This window comes from Silurus aristotelis (assembly GCF_946808225.1).
Source record: "Silurus aristotelis genome assembly, chromosome: 12".
NCBI classification, from domain to species: Eukaryota; Metazoa; Chordata; class Actinopteri; order Siluriformes; family Siluridae; genus Silurus; species Silurus aristotelis.
This window is the reverse complement of record NC_139585.1, coordinates 10,244,372-10,258,312: the sequence shown is the minus strand read 5'-3', so window position 1 is coordinate 10,258,312 and position 13,941 is coordinate 10,244,372. Positions and strand designations below refer to the sequence as shown.

The following is a 13,941-nucleotide window of genomic DNA, read 5'->3' as shown; positions in this document are numbered from 1 at the left end:
AAGTAAAAGAAAGAAAAACATTGAAATTGCATTGAAATCTTGACCTTTTATGAAAAGAATTTAGCAGGTCCATTCTATTCTGCTTTTCTCTCTGGAACATATAAGCTTGGAATTGTGACTGTGATCATTAAAATGGCCCTTGACAGAACCTTATGTCAATTCTTGTTGGTGATTGTGCCTCATCTGGTTTTCTGTGCCAGCTTTTCCCCTGCCATTCACCGTTCATGGCAGTCTCTATGGCAGCTCTATTTGGAGAAATGGCCCCAGTAACTGACCCCACCATTCAGCCTAGAGCTCTTTGCAATGCCCAATATTGTACCCATCAGCCTCTATCTTCTCTGGCCTTCACTGCCTCAACTGGTCCATTTTCCTGGTTGGAATTGAACTCTGGGGGTCAGCCCACAAGTCTGAAAGCTGACCTCAGTCCTTTTTATGCTCCAATTGGAATAACACCTTTATCTTCCCATTTTATAACCTCCCAATGACCCAGCACCAACATGAATGTGACAGTCCACACGTATACATTGTATAGTCTATTTATTTTATTTTTTCAGAACACAAAAAAATTCTAGGATTTGAGAGAAGATTTCTAACTCGGGCCCACTTTGGTTTAAAGCATGGCTGATGTGCTACTGTTTAAAACATAATGTGACCATCATTATGTGTGGAGTTTAAGGCATCTTCTAAATTCATCACTTAGAAATCATTCCTGGTTGCTGCAATGTGGACAATAAAGTAATAAAGTGTCATCCAATTAGAAAATGAAGCTGTCATGCAAAAAAGTTCCCCGCATTGTTAAAGTGATGTGCCAGTTGAAGCTCATCAAAAAGACGAAGTCTTGAAGACATTACTCGGTTATTTCTCTTAAGTGCCTCTTATGTTTTAAGAGCTGTGCTGTCCATCAATCTGCTATTATGTCTCCTGCTTAGCTGCTCATCTTATGGGTTTTTTACGGCAATTTCATAGCCGAGCACTTTAATACAGTGCGAGGTTTCAATCCACTGACTTCTCCATTGGTATCAATTGAAGTGTATATACAAACATGCACAGGTGCATTGAAGCAAGGGGGACATGGTTTCCAGGTGGAGACGGAAGACCAGCGAGGTCGCTCTCCTCTCGCTCCCACTCTCTTTCTCTCTCTGTCTCGGTCTGTCTGATAGTGGAGAGTGGCGGATGAGCAGGTCTCGGCGGAGGGAATAAATACGTAAATGCAGGTTGTTCTCTAATCCACAGAGGTGCGAAAGCAGTGAGCCGTTAAATAAGCAGAGTGCTGAGCTGCTTTCCTCGCCGTCTGAATATTGACCAGAGACTTAAGATGATTAATGCACCACTTTAGTGCCAGAGGGTGATGGGGGGTGGAGGTGGAGATGTTGAGGAGGTTAATTGTTTTGTTTTACTGATAAGTCGCATGAAGTCAGTGGTAATAAAGTAGATATGACCACTGACATATGATTGCATTGAGTGCATTAAAATACCGGCTGTAGGACTTATCACCACATACATTGGCCTCAGTCAGAACAGTTCTTTTGATCGCTTGAGAAGATACCAGCACTAGGAGTCCCTACCTTGTTCAAGCAACACTCTTACATTTTGTAAATCCAGGGGACTGGTGCTTACCGGCCAATCTCTGAGGAGCACACATAGCAATGAGAGGGTTTATAATTAAGTGCTGACAGGTGGGGTTAAGGGTCAGATGTAATCGGGACACAGGTAATTTACTGCTGGAAGTGATTTGAGTGTTTGTTTGTTTTTCATATTCACCACTGCAGGAGCAATTGCTTTTGAACTGGGAGGGAGGGAACACAAAGCTGCTGGATGTTGATTGCAGATTTTGTGTGCGTCTCTGTGTATGTATCTGTGTGCATGTGTGTCACAGATGACATGTGCATATGGTCATTCACTAGCTTTAGGGTTTCTTTTCTTCCTATCACGACGAGAGATATGTATTCATGGACTGAGAATTCGGTCTGAAGAACTAACTCGCACCAAGCAGCTATGGAATTAAAGGAAACCTGTTAGCAATGTGCCTCTTTTTCTCGCAGTGCTTTTATTTTTTTATTTTTACACTAGACACATTCAGCTCTGAGGGTAAAAAAAAAAGCACTGCAATGCATTTGATGGAGAGCACCAGTCTTTCAATTCTTGCCAGCATAAAATGCATATGGATAAAGAGGCAGCAATTTGAGGCAGCTAAAAGTCACCGAAGACCAAAAGGAGAAGGCTATTGAGTACATAGATCTCTGGTCTGGTAAAAGCCGAACTGCATCAGCAGTTGACTTGATAAACTGTTGGCAATAGGAGGGTCTTGTTAAGAGGGTCAGATAAATACAACTCCATTAACCTTGTGTGAGGTATTGGCAAATGCTATTTGGCCATGAATCCAAAATCTAATAATAGAGAATCTTCAACTAAGGAACAAGTTAAATATGATTTGTTCCTCTGTGGCCATTATACACTCTAAAAGAGTATGACATGCAGTGGCTGGTACCAGAAATGCTTTTTGGTATTTAGTCCAGCCAGTTTATTGTAATCTTTTTTACTATGGCATAAAGACAGCCTGGAAATATGAATAAAAATTACATTCTACAGCTATGTAAGGAAACAAGCCGCCCCTGTTCTCTGCAGTGTTACACTATACAAAATATAAATGTTGAAGCACTGTAATGGACACTGTCAGGGACGTTTAACTCTGTTATTAATAAAAAAATTATACAAATAAACTATAACTGTTAGAAATATAAGATTAAAGCAAAATATATAGCATCCCAATTGATTGAAAGCCGTAGATGTAGTTGTTTTTGTCAAAACCCTGAGTGAAATTTTTTTTTTCCCCCCTATTTTAGCACATCCTAAACTGATCCCAAATCCATTTCTTGTCAATAATATTTTTCAAATATAAATTAAATAACACAATAAGAACTGTTACAAAAGCTATAAACACCAAACAAAGGGAAAAACATGGGAAAGAATCAGAAAACACAAATCCCTCGCAAGAAATTGCTCTTTGACCACATCTGGAAGTGTTTCCTTTAGTAAAGTTTTTATGTATGTAAATAATGATTGTACAGGCAGTATATACATTTTTTACATGCAATATTTGACAGAGTTTGGCAGTTTACATTTATGCCACACAGTCCACTGTGTTAATTATGAAATTCAGCTGCATTAGACTGTAAAATATCCTGAATGTGTTTAATTAAATTAAATAAATTCTGTACTTTAAGTTGTGCCATAAACCTTTACAAATTAAAAGATCAGTGACTCAAACTTTTTCCATGGTAATGTCAGTACACCACTTTATAGCATTTGTATTATTACAATCATTTTGATTGCTCTGAATTGAGAAGAGTCGCAAATCTCGTCACTGGTAAATTACTTATGATAGAAGTCGAGGGGCAGCTGTTAAATCCATGAATGCACATTATACAATATAAAAATAGCAAATCCATACTACTAGAACTTTTAAACTGTACTCAATAACCACAAGTAGTCACAAAAAGGAAAGATGATAGTTTCAAAATTTCATTGACCAATGAAGTTATAAAATATATATATATCTATATATCTTATTGACAATGTTCAACAACTACTTTGGAGAAAGCAGGTATTTTTGTTCTTTTCAAAGAATGCCAAAATGTGTCAAGTTATGGTCTGTAGTAATTGCATGTCCAGTGTGCTTAAGATTCAGTCAACTTAAATTCTGTTTAAAACAATTGCTAGACTATTCCTTTAAGGCTTTTTAATGTTTTTTTTTCTGCAATAATTTGAAATAATGTGGGTGGGAGATTGTAATAGTTGGTGCTGTCAAACAGAAGTGGCAGGAGTCTGTAGGGAATAGTGGCGAGGATAGGGTAAAGTGCTTCGGGGTCTCTCATTTTATAGTAGTTTTACAAATAATACAAAAAAGAGCATATTTTTGTTTTAGTTTACAGTCTATATGTGTCTGTCTGTATGCATGTGTGTTTATATGTTCTCTGGTCTCAACGCGGCTTCACATGATGATGTTTTTAATACCACAGCTCTCATTTTTTCCCTTAGTGCTCCTGCCTTCTGCTTTGAGTTTTGCTTTATTATAAAAAGCACAGAAAGACATCAAGGCCACATCGAGGTGTACCTACAGTAAAGAACAAATCGAGTCAGGTGATGCAGCACACATGAACATGAGGGTTTTGTATTGTATTGTACATACTGTAGTATTGCCTGGAAGTTTTTTAAAAAGCATATTGAATCTTGAAACATATGTATACATAATCCATACTTTTATTATAGACTGTAGTATATAACTAGTGTAGCCATAGAATAATGTGGATTACTAGTAATATGTATTGTTTCTTTTGTTTAAACCATGAAGAATATCCTTCACTGAATGTCCAGCTGTGAATCGTTTTTTAATATGCAGCTTTTAATAACTATTTTACCACAAAAATTAAGCTGCCAGTGTGCTATGAGCTGTGTGGCAACGTTTGTCAGACAAAAGTCAAAAGTGGAGAATAAACGCAAAAGATGTTCTCGCCAAATTACCCTACACTGTTTTTAAAAGGTAATTGGGGACAGTAATTACAGTAAGTGGAGGGTTAACAAGAAATTAACCTGAATGGAAAAGAAGAGAATGGAGGAGACAGGACATGACTGGGTTTATGAATAGAACGTATCCCATTTGAATATGCTGATCTTTGCCCCTTTGCCTTCAAATGTTCGGAATATCAGGGCATGGTCCAACCGCAGAGGTCCAAGAAATTATTATTATTTTTTTTATTATAATTATTTTTTCTCTCATTTTTTTCCCCTTCGGATAGAGATTGTGTTCTGTGCGATCCGGTAACGTGTTATAAAATGTTTCGCCATTTTAACCTTTTAAGAAGATTAGCACTGTTAAATGAGTGGACAAAGCGGTTGGTAGAAATTGGAACCTGCAGGGCTGGGGAACTTAGTGTAGATTAGAGTGTGTTGTTGTGAAGACGGTGAAAGTGGAGGCTTGAGAAGACGGGGGCAGCTGTGCACATGGTGGCCGTCAGCTCTAGTACACTTAGGGACGTGTCTGTGTTTAGCACAGAGAGCTCCAGGCCTCACACACTCACACCTCGCTGCTTTAACCCAAGCTGATGTGAACAATCCCTTTGGCTTCTCTCAGTTGTGATGTGTGTGTGTGTGTGTGTGTGTGTGTGTGTGTGTGTGTGTGTTTGCATGCGTGCAAGTGTGTAGCTTATCAAAGCTGAAATGATTTCAGCTGCCAGTGTTTGAGGATGTGCTTTGCCAAGCAGACTGGATGAAGTTTTTCAAAGGCTAAGTTTTTTTTTTCTTCCCCCTCAACCAGGCAAAAAAAAAAAACATTTACATTTTTATGCTACTTATATTTTATAAAGCTGACCACCCTCTCTTTTTGTTGACCTTGATTTTAATGTTGTGTGTCGTGGATACTGTTTATAACTGTGCCTCGACGCCATCTGTAATCCAAATCACTCCAGACCTCTCGAAGCTTTGTAAGTGTGTCTGAGGTAGGCGGCGAGTGTCGTAATCACATATATGCAGTAAAGTTGTCTTCACCCATTTCCTCTCTCTGCTATCAGAGACTCATCCGGCAGTCACCTGTGCCATGTTAGAGGGCCTTTAATGTATCTGCTGGAGGTTATTGTGCCGTCGGCTTTAACACACACACCGAGTCCAGTGGAGTGTGGAGCAATCATCAGCTTCTGTGGAGGAAGGATAGGGCCAGAGTGTTGAAAAGCCTGCAGTTTTTCTCGGGTGTTACAGTAGCTTGTGCATGCACATTTCCCGAGTGGCAATCTTCCCGTCCTTTTTCCGCTCTGAATAAAGGTGATGAAATCCCTCTCGCTGCAGCTAATCTTGAGCTGACAGAGAGGGCTGCTATACAAGTCAGTCTCTATCTGTTGTGAGAAGCAGTGGACGCCTCCTTGTAAGCCGCTTATGATATTGACTGCTTGCCTCCTCTCCTTTTCAGTGTGGCTCAGCTGCTGATGGGTGCACACACACACACACACACACACACACACACACACACACACCCTTAAAACCTTCCTCATGAGGCAATCTGTCCCCCCCAACCCTTCGACAGAGTGCCTCGAAGTTAAGAGGGTTGAGAGAGCTTGCTCTCTTCTCTTATGGCGTCAAGTGAACTGCATTGACTATTGATTAATGCTATCAGCTGGCAGTCAGCTGAGCACTTTGGTAATTCGGCTTGTGTTGGAGGTGTTATTCTACAGTATTGATATTATCCTTACCGTTAAATCAAGTGGATACCTGTAACCCTAACCCTAACCAGGAGCCTGATCCATATTAACAGTGATGTCTTCTTTTACAACTGCTGCAGTTGCCACTGAATTGTTCCAACTGTATGCAAAGAAAAAGAAAGGAGCCGAAATGTAAGGAACATTGATGACCGTGGAAGAGGGGGGCAGTGAAACTGTCGGCAGGGGAGAGATGGAGAGAAAGGCTGAGGATGGGCAAGGGGAGGGTGCTGACAGGACAAGAATAGGTTTATAAAACATAATCAATCCACTCTGGCCTGGGCTCAATTATCCCAATCAAGGTTAATTCTTTTGAACCCTGGCACAGTTAAAGGGCACTAATACAAAAAAGAAGTGTAGGCTATCGAAGGGATTCACAGAAGGGAAAGATGCACACAGGTGGAAGTCCGGAAATCAATTACTTCTCTTCATAAGCCCTAGAATTAACTACTGTCAAAAGATTGAATCCCACAAAATCAAATCTTTTCACTTGCACTTGTGGCTACATATTGTCCTTCTCCCAGGAACAGAGTAAAAGAAGGGGAAATCCAGTCTATATAATGTCATTGAGTTTTAATTGAATCCAGGCATTTCCAGCAATGTGTGTCAACCAGATGCCAGTGTATAGTCCATTTACTTCAGAATTCTATACTTGCAATTCAAGCATTTTGAGAAGGTTTTGGATGCTTATTTAGTAGTGTTAATGTCAAATAAGTCACAGTGCCTCATTCACACACAAGCTGTACCGAGTTATACCCCTGTTTCACTGATCCTCAATCACTAAGGATTGTAAGCAGCTAGGTTTCAAACTGAATAGGAAAGACAATGTTTTTTAACATTGTGAAAGTGGATGCTTAGTGAATATGTGCCTTGACTATTTGAGATGTCTGATAACTTTTCAAACATTATTATTTGCTTTGTATTTGCTAGGGTTGCCTTTTTTTATATTCCATGATCATGGAGATTCATGGTGATATTTAAGAGGCCAAAATGTGAAAATGCCATAGCACAAAGTTATATGAAGGACATGAGGTAAACATGACAAGTAAGCCCATGGCAGAGTGACAGAGCTGCGTGATGGCTCTGACTGATAAATGCTAACCTGCAAATAAAAGGCTCTTCAGGCCCCATCATCCCCTGTCACAATGCAATTACTCTACAGGGCGATAGCAAGATAGAGGCTCCCAGGCTACCAGATAATAAAGCTATTGACTGATCCGAGTTAATGATTAGAATGAGGAAAAACAACAAAAGGGAAGAACTATGGAAAGACTATGAGGTATATGCAAATTTTTAAATATGTAATTTTTTTTGTGCGTGACGTTTTTGCTCTAGACCCTGGCACACTGGATTTATTTAGTTTTTACATTCAAATAGTTATTAACTATAACTTTAATTCAAGGTCCAGGTATGTCTTTGAAGATAAGTGTACTCATTAGTGTCCTTTTGAGTGCTTTTGACATTGGACTGTTGGAACACCCCTTGTCCTTCCTGCCGTGCCTCCTTGTGGTGTATTTACACTCAGAGACGAGATTGCAGACATAAACGTGTTATTTAGTCTCCATTGTTTTCTTTGTAGATTAGAAGCACCTTCCCAGCGTGTAGTTGGAAGGGGTTGGGCTCTGCTTCGTGATTGGCTATAGGGGGTGAGTGGGGGGGGAGACTGGATTGGGCACCCTGCCGGGGGAACAAATACTGTTTCCCCCTCAGGAGTAATTTTAGTGTAGTGGGTGTGAATAATGAGTGATTATTAATCAGAGCCTGCCAGTGTGAGCACGGCCTCTTCACTCGGAGATCAGGGATTTCATACTTGACTATATAACTCCCATATATACATACTTGACTATATAACTCCTATATAACTCAATAAAGCATTCTGGGAAAATAGATATATTTTGGATTTCAGAAATAGTGAGTGGCTAGTGCTAAAGGTCAGGACTGAAGTGCCATCTCGGGCCATCTGCCACCTCTTTTAGCTTCCATCCCTGAGGAAAGATGTGGATCAGATGGTCCCTGCCACACAGGATATTGTATCACATCACTTTGGCTTGATGCACAGCATTCAACATCTTTTTTTGCATCACTGTGCAACGGATAAAAAGAAATACAGTATGGCAGAGGGGAAAAAAGGAAAATAATTATAATGGAAATGGAGATTAGGAAAAAGTGAAGACTGGGATGTGTTGAATGGTTTTATGTCTCTCGATTTGCATGATGCCAAGGACTGCAAAAATCTGTAATCTGGGTGGCATGTTGATGGCAGTTATCTTACTTTTATTTGATCTCCTTATAACATGTATTATTATTTAATAATGTAGAGTTTAATATATTTATATTTACCTATACACCCACACACCCACACACTTTCCATACATCCTGCATTAATTCAAATGAAAAAATTGGTTAATTTTGATACGTTTTTTTGTATTTATCAGATTTTACATATTTATAAAATTTTGTAATATTTATTCACTTGTGATTGTACTGTATTTGTACCCATCATCCTGCATCCTTTATCTTGTTACCACTTGGAAAGCACATATATGCACGAACAAACAAATCCTGATATTGATATAAAAACTCTTTTACTGATACATATCTTGAAGTGTACAGAAAATGATAATACTTATGCATGTTTTATGCATGCCATTTTGACTACAGTGGAGAACTTATATTGATATTTGTATGCCATTCTTTAAAACTCAGTAGCAATTAAAAGAAGAAATATTACATTTTTGACATTTTATTGCAAAACCTTTTGAATAATATGGAAAATATTTATATTGACTTTTTAATACTGTGTATATTACATGAACGCAACTCTTTATGAATTTATTTATTTATTTTTACTGTTTAATAATAGGCATTACATTTTAATCCACTAATAACTTTAAAATAGGACATACATATATGAGAATGATCTATTTGCATTATGCATGCATTAATCTGTTAAATAGGTCATCTCCAGAATGAATTTATTCTGACTCACCTGTAACCTAATCACATGTCCATGTGCAATGTGCAGTAGTATAAGTGTTCCTTAATTTACCTTACCTTAAAACACACAATAAATTGGTAAACTGTATTCAATGTAATAAATAAACAACAAAATAGGTACTCGGACCCCCCACCCGCCCTCCCAATCACTTCCACATGGACACACATACCACTAAATATTTAATCGCCAAGTAAGGAGTGATTAGGATAAGCATCTCTAAGCGACACCATATGATTTTAGCGGAGTAATTTAGCAAATGTAGTGCTCTCCCAATTTTGCAGACTATCACTTTGGTTTCATTGTCCAAATGAGGTGAACATGGGTGAGGTTTAAGCAGATTATAATGAGATATGAGGTCAATGTGTTGGATGAAGATGACTTGGCACCTACAGTATATCTGCCCTTATTTTATCAAGACCCCAACAAACAGTTCTTCAAGAATGTCCCAGGAGAAATGTATCTACAGGGGGGAAAAAGGAAAGAAAAAGCACCACTAAACTAATACTTTTTTCAAACCATCTTTTATTTCTTTTTTTTTACTTTTATACACCATTCTGTTTTCGTGTAAGAGTCTATCATCATAGCACTTCTTGACTTGGCAATATTTCTCCACTTTTGTTTTTAAAAAACCTTCTATATCCATCAGTTTGTAAGGGCATCTTCTGAGTTCAGGTCACCCTACAGATTCCTAGTAGGATTTAGTTCTGGTATCTGGCTAGGTCAATCAAAAACATTGATCTTCTTTTGGTTAAGCTATTCCTTTGTCGATTTGGATGTATGCTTTGGGTCATTGTCATGCTGAAAGGTGAAAATCCTTTTCATCATCTGCTTACTGGCACACACCTGAAGATTTTGCGCTGAAATTGACTGGTATTTGTATCTATTCATGATTCCCTCTAGGTTGATAAAAGCCCCAGTTGTGGCTACAGAAAAGCAGTTTAAAAACATGATGCTGCCACCACCATGCTGCACCTTCAGTATGGTGTTCTTTTAATGACTAGCTTTAAATCTTAAAACATCTACCTTTTGAGATGTATGTATATGTGTATATATATATATATTTGTGAATGAAGAGATTTCATGTAGCTGCACCCTATATAAATAAATGTACAATATATATATATATATATATATATATATATATATATATACATACACACACACACACACACTAGACTTCATAGGAAGAAAAAAAATATAATAAAGAAAAATTATATATTAGCTATATATATATATATATATATATATATATATATATATATATATATTATTATTATTAAAATATATAAAATGCAAATATATATTTTTTTTTAAAGCATGGGCTATGAAGTCTAGTCAGTATTGTTATAAAACATATATTTTACAGTCATAAGAAGACAGCAAAATGAAGTTTTTTGTTTGTTGCTAAATTAAATAACTTTATTTCGGTCTTTAAATTCCGCAAGCTGTTCTGTCACACGACAGGTTTTATTTTTTATTTTTTTAAACATGATGCCTGCCTTGTTTGCTACCCAAAAAGTCAAACCCTTGATTAGTGTAAATAATGCAATGACCAGATTAATAAAGCATAATAATGCTTTAATATTTTTCATATGCAATTTGGATTTATTGTCCTTATCAGTCTGATGCCTTTGGCTAATCTAAGCAGAGCCCCCTCAGCTCCCAGGCTGAAAGATAAGGCATGGCTGTGCTTAGTGCAGAGCAGGGGGAAAACATTAACCACTGAATGAGATTATTGTTTATCTGCACAGGGTCGGACTATTCACTTTGATAAAGAGACACGTTTGACTGCGAAAATAAGGAGCAAATTGAATACTCTCTGGGGGGATGTGGCTCATTTGTAACCTTTTTTCAGAGATGGTTGGCTGCAAGCAGAAACACACACATGCACACACATTTACTAAGATAGGAAATAGGAGGAGCAAGAGACTCCATCCTCATTTACCTAGTCATTTTTTTCCACCTTGAAATTAGGTTCATATATTGAATATATTTGCGAGGGTGTTCTGGAGAAAAGGCTGTGTCCTTCATATGTTTCAGGATTCAATGTGTGCATGTTTATTATGGAAATCTATGTAGAAAGCATTAGATAGGAAACCTGTTTCCAGTCCAGAGGATATTACGGGTATAACAAAGACCCGGTCTGATGGCCTGGGTTTTGTGAAAATGATGAAAGGCTGTATGACTAACTAATATAAAGGGCATGAGAAACAGCTGTGGTATTGCACAGGAGCCAGATGTTTAATATTTTTGTAATGTTGGTGCTCTCTGTGTTTGTCACTTTTTAATTAAAAACAGCAATAATAACAGTATTAGAATATGGTAAATGTGGTACTTTAGGCTAATCCTCTTAATAGTTGAGCTTTGGATCTGTCCTTGATTGGCCCAGATTTGAATGAATGAATGAATAAATGAATGAATGAATGAATGAATGAATAAATAAAGAAAGAAAGAAAGAAAGAAAGAAAGAAATGTTTTATTGATTGCATTAATATATCCAAAAATTAAATAAGACATTTGAGCTTATATCATGCATTTTATTTAACAAGGAACATTTTATTAATTCAGAGTATATTACATTGGTTATGAGTATATGACTTTTATTTGCAGTCAATATAAATTCCCCCAATCTTTTCTAAACAGACATTGATTTTGTATTATTATTATTATTATTATTATTATTATTATTATTATTATTATTATTATTATTATTATGTTGGCATGAGGCTTTTTTTCTATGCTATGACTCATTTTTTTCTTTGTATATCTTCTCCCAGACCTTGCCATTATCTTTAATAACTGTGCACTCAGAAAACCCCAGTAAAAGTTTTTTTTTTTCTGTGCAATTTATTGCCCAGTGCAAGTATTACAATTATGTAACAATTATATATGCATTCATGAACCTTTCTTGTCATCATGCTTGAATTATACTTTACTATAATCTTTTTTTATTATTGGAGTTTGCTGTATTATATGTATAAGTGTGTGAGAGAGAGAGTATGATTCCTTTAGCCATCGTTTGAAAATGTTTAGTTTTTGCTGATAGTTGCACTGTGTTTTGAATGTTTGATGAAGAAAATCTAATGTATTTCTACACCTCACAAACACAAAAAAAAATCCACCACCTTTTGAGTGAGCTGATCCTCAACTGCCTCTCATTCCTGATCACTTCTCTCTTTTCAAAGTAAGCGGCAGTACAAGATTTGGCAATACAATGGAGGGAGGAGAAAGTGCAGGCAGGGGCATGCAAGAGTTGTGAGAGAGTCTGTGTTCAAATCATCAGTTCTGAATAGGCTGAAACTAAATACCATCAAGCACAGTACTGATAGATATTTTTGTGACACTTGGCACAATTTGTGGCACTTAGGTTGCATCAAAAAACTCCAGATTAACTGGCCAGCTAGGGTTACCCTCCAATTAGAATACAGGATCAGTAAGTCAGGTGGAGTTACCCTCCAATTAAGGGCTAGGATCAGGCAAGCAGGTCGAGTTTCGGGCAAAATTAAAGTGTAGGATTAAGTGCCCAGGTAGAGTTACCTGCTCTCCACTCCAGATTTGAGAAGCTGTGCTCAGGTCATGCATCGGTCAGCTAGTGGTCTTAGTCAAGCTGTCACACCTCTCTGTCCATCTCTTTTCACATACTTGCAAACATATTCATCACTTTACTCACTCCATCCATTCATTTCTTACAAAAAAGAAAACTAAATCCTTAGCAGCAGGAAGTAGAACATGTAGAAGGTCTGAGGTTTGGTATGCATATGTATATGGGTGGACTGGAATGGGCAGGTGAGGATTAGTCTCTGATTGAATCGTTCCCCTTATCTTCCTTTAGACGTTGTTGAGTGCAATGTTAAGCCTGTTAAGATGAAGCTGATTCTGTTTGCCCTGAAAACACTGCAAAGATATATTTATCAAAATATCTTCAATCAAATATAACTAGTATTTTCAATTTTAACATTAGAATAAAACAGTATATGATTATTGATGCTATTTGTAAGATTGAATAAATAATCTTGTCTTTTTGCCAGATCACTTCTAATTTTATGCATGCATTTCTAGAAAGATGCAAAATCCGACCATGTAATTAGGAAAATGTTAAAACTTAAATTTAGTTATAAAAATGTCTAAAAAAAAAAATAGGTTATCTAATCTTATATTTGGGTTATGATCTTAGATTGGAAATACTAGAAAAATCTGACTTTATTCAAAATATTTTTATTTGCTTGAAATGCCATTTTTGGAGTGATTACATGATAACAAAAAATAAAAAATAAAATCATCTCTCAGCAGCTGTTAGAAAATTTGCCTGACCTACAAAAGCAACATCAAATCTGATCGCTTCAGGTTAAAAGAAACCATTAGCCAATTTCATTACTATAGGTTTAAAAAAATTTTTAAATGCATTTTGTTAAGCCCTAACCTTCCCTGTAACCTAACAACTCTTAATCTCTTAATGATCCTATTAGTTACACATCTTACAGGTATTTAGTGCATATATTATTATTTGTCAAGAGCAGTTCTACATTTATAGGGAAACGTATTTCCCTAAAGCAATGCTCTCCGTCAATTCATAGTTCTCTGACTTTATATATATTTAGCACCTGCTTCTGCCCCAACATCATATGCATTGCTGTTTCAATACCATTTATTTAAAGCCTTTAGTGTATTTCATTAGCTGTAAGCTGGGAGCCAGTTAGC

At 37.0% G+C, this 13,941-nt stretch overlaps 1 protein-coding gene across 1 annotated transcript in view; it reads left to right on the top strand.

Annotated features, from left to right (window-relative positions):
• Positions 1-2,045: 2,045 nt before the first annotated feature.
• Positions 2,046-13,941, top strand: part of six3b (SIX homeobox 3b) — a 34,516-nt gene continuing 22,620 nt past the window's right edge. Inside the window, exons 1-2 of the mRNA XM_083555842.1 lie at positions 2,046-3,511; positions 3,605-4,140. The gene's annotated coding sequence lies outside the window, so the exon portion shown is untranslated. The remainder of the gene's footprint in view (positions 3,512-3,604; positions 4,141-13,941) is intronic.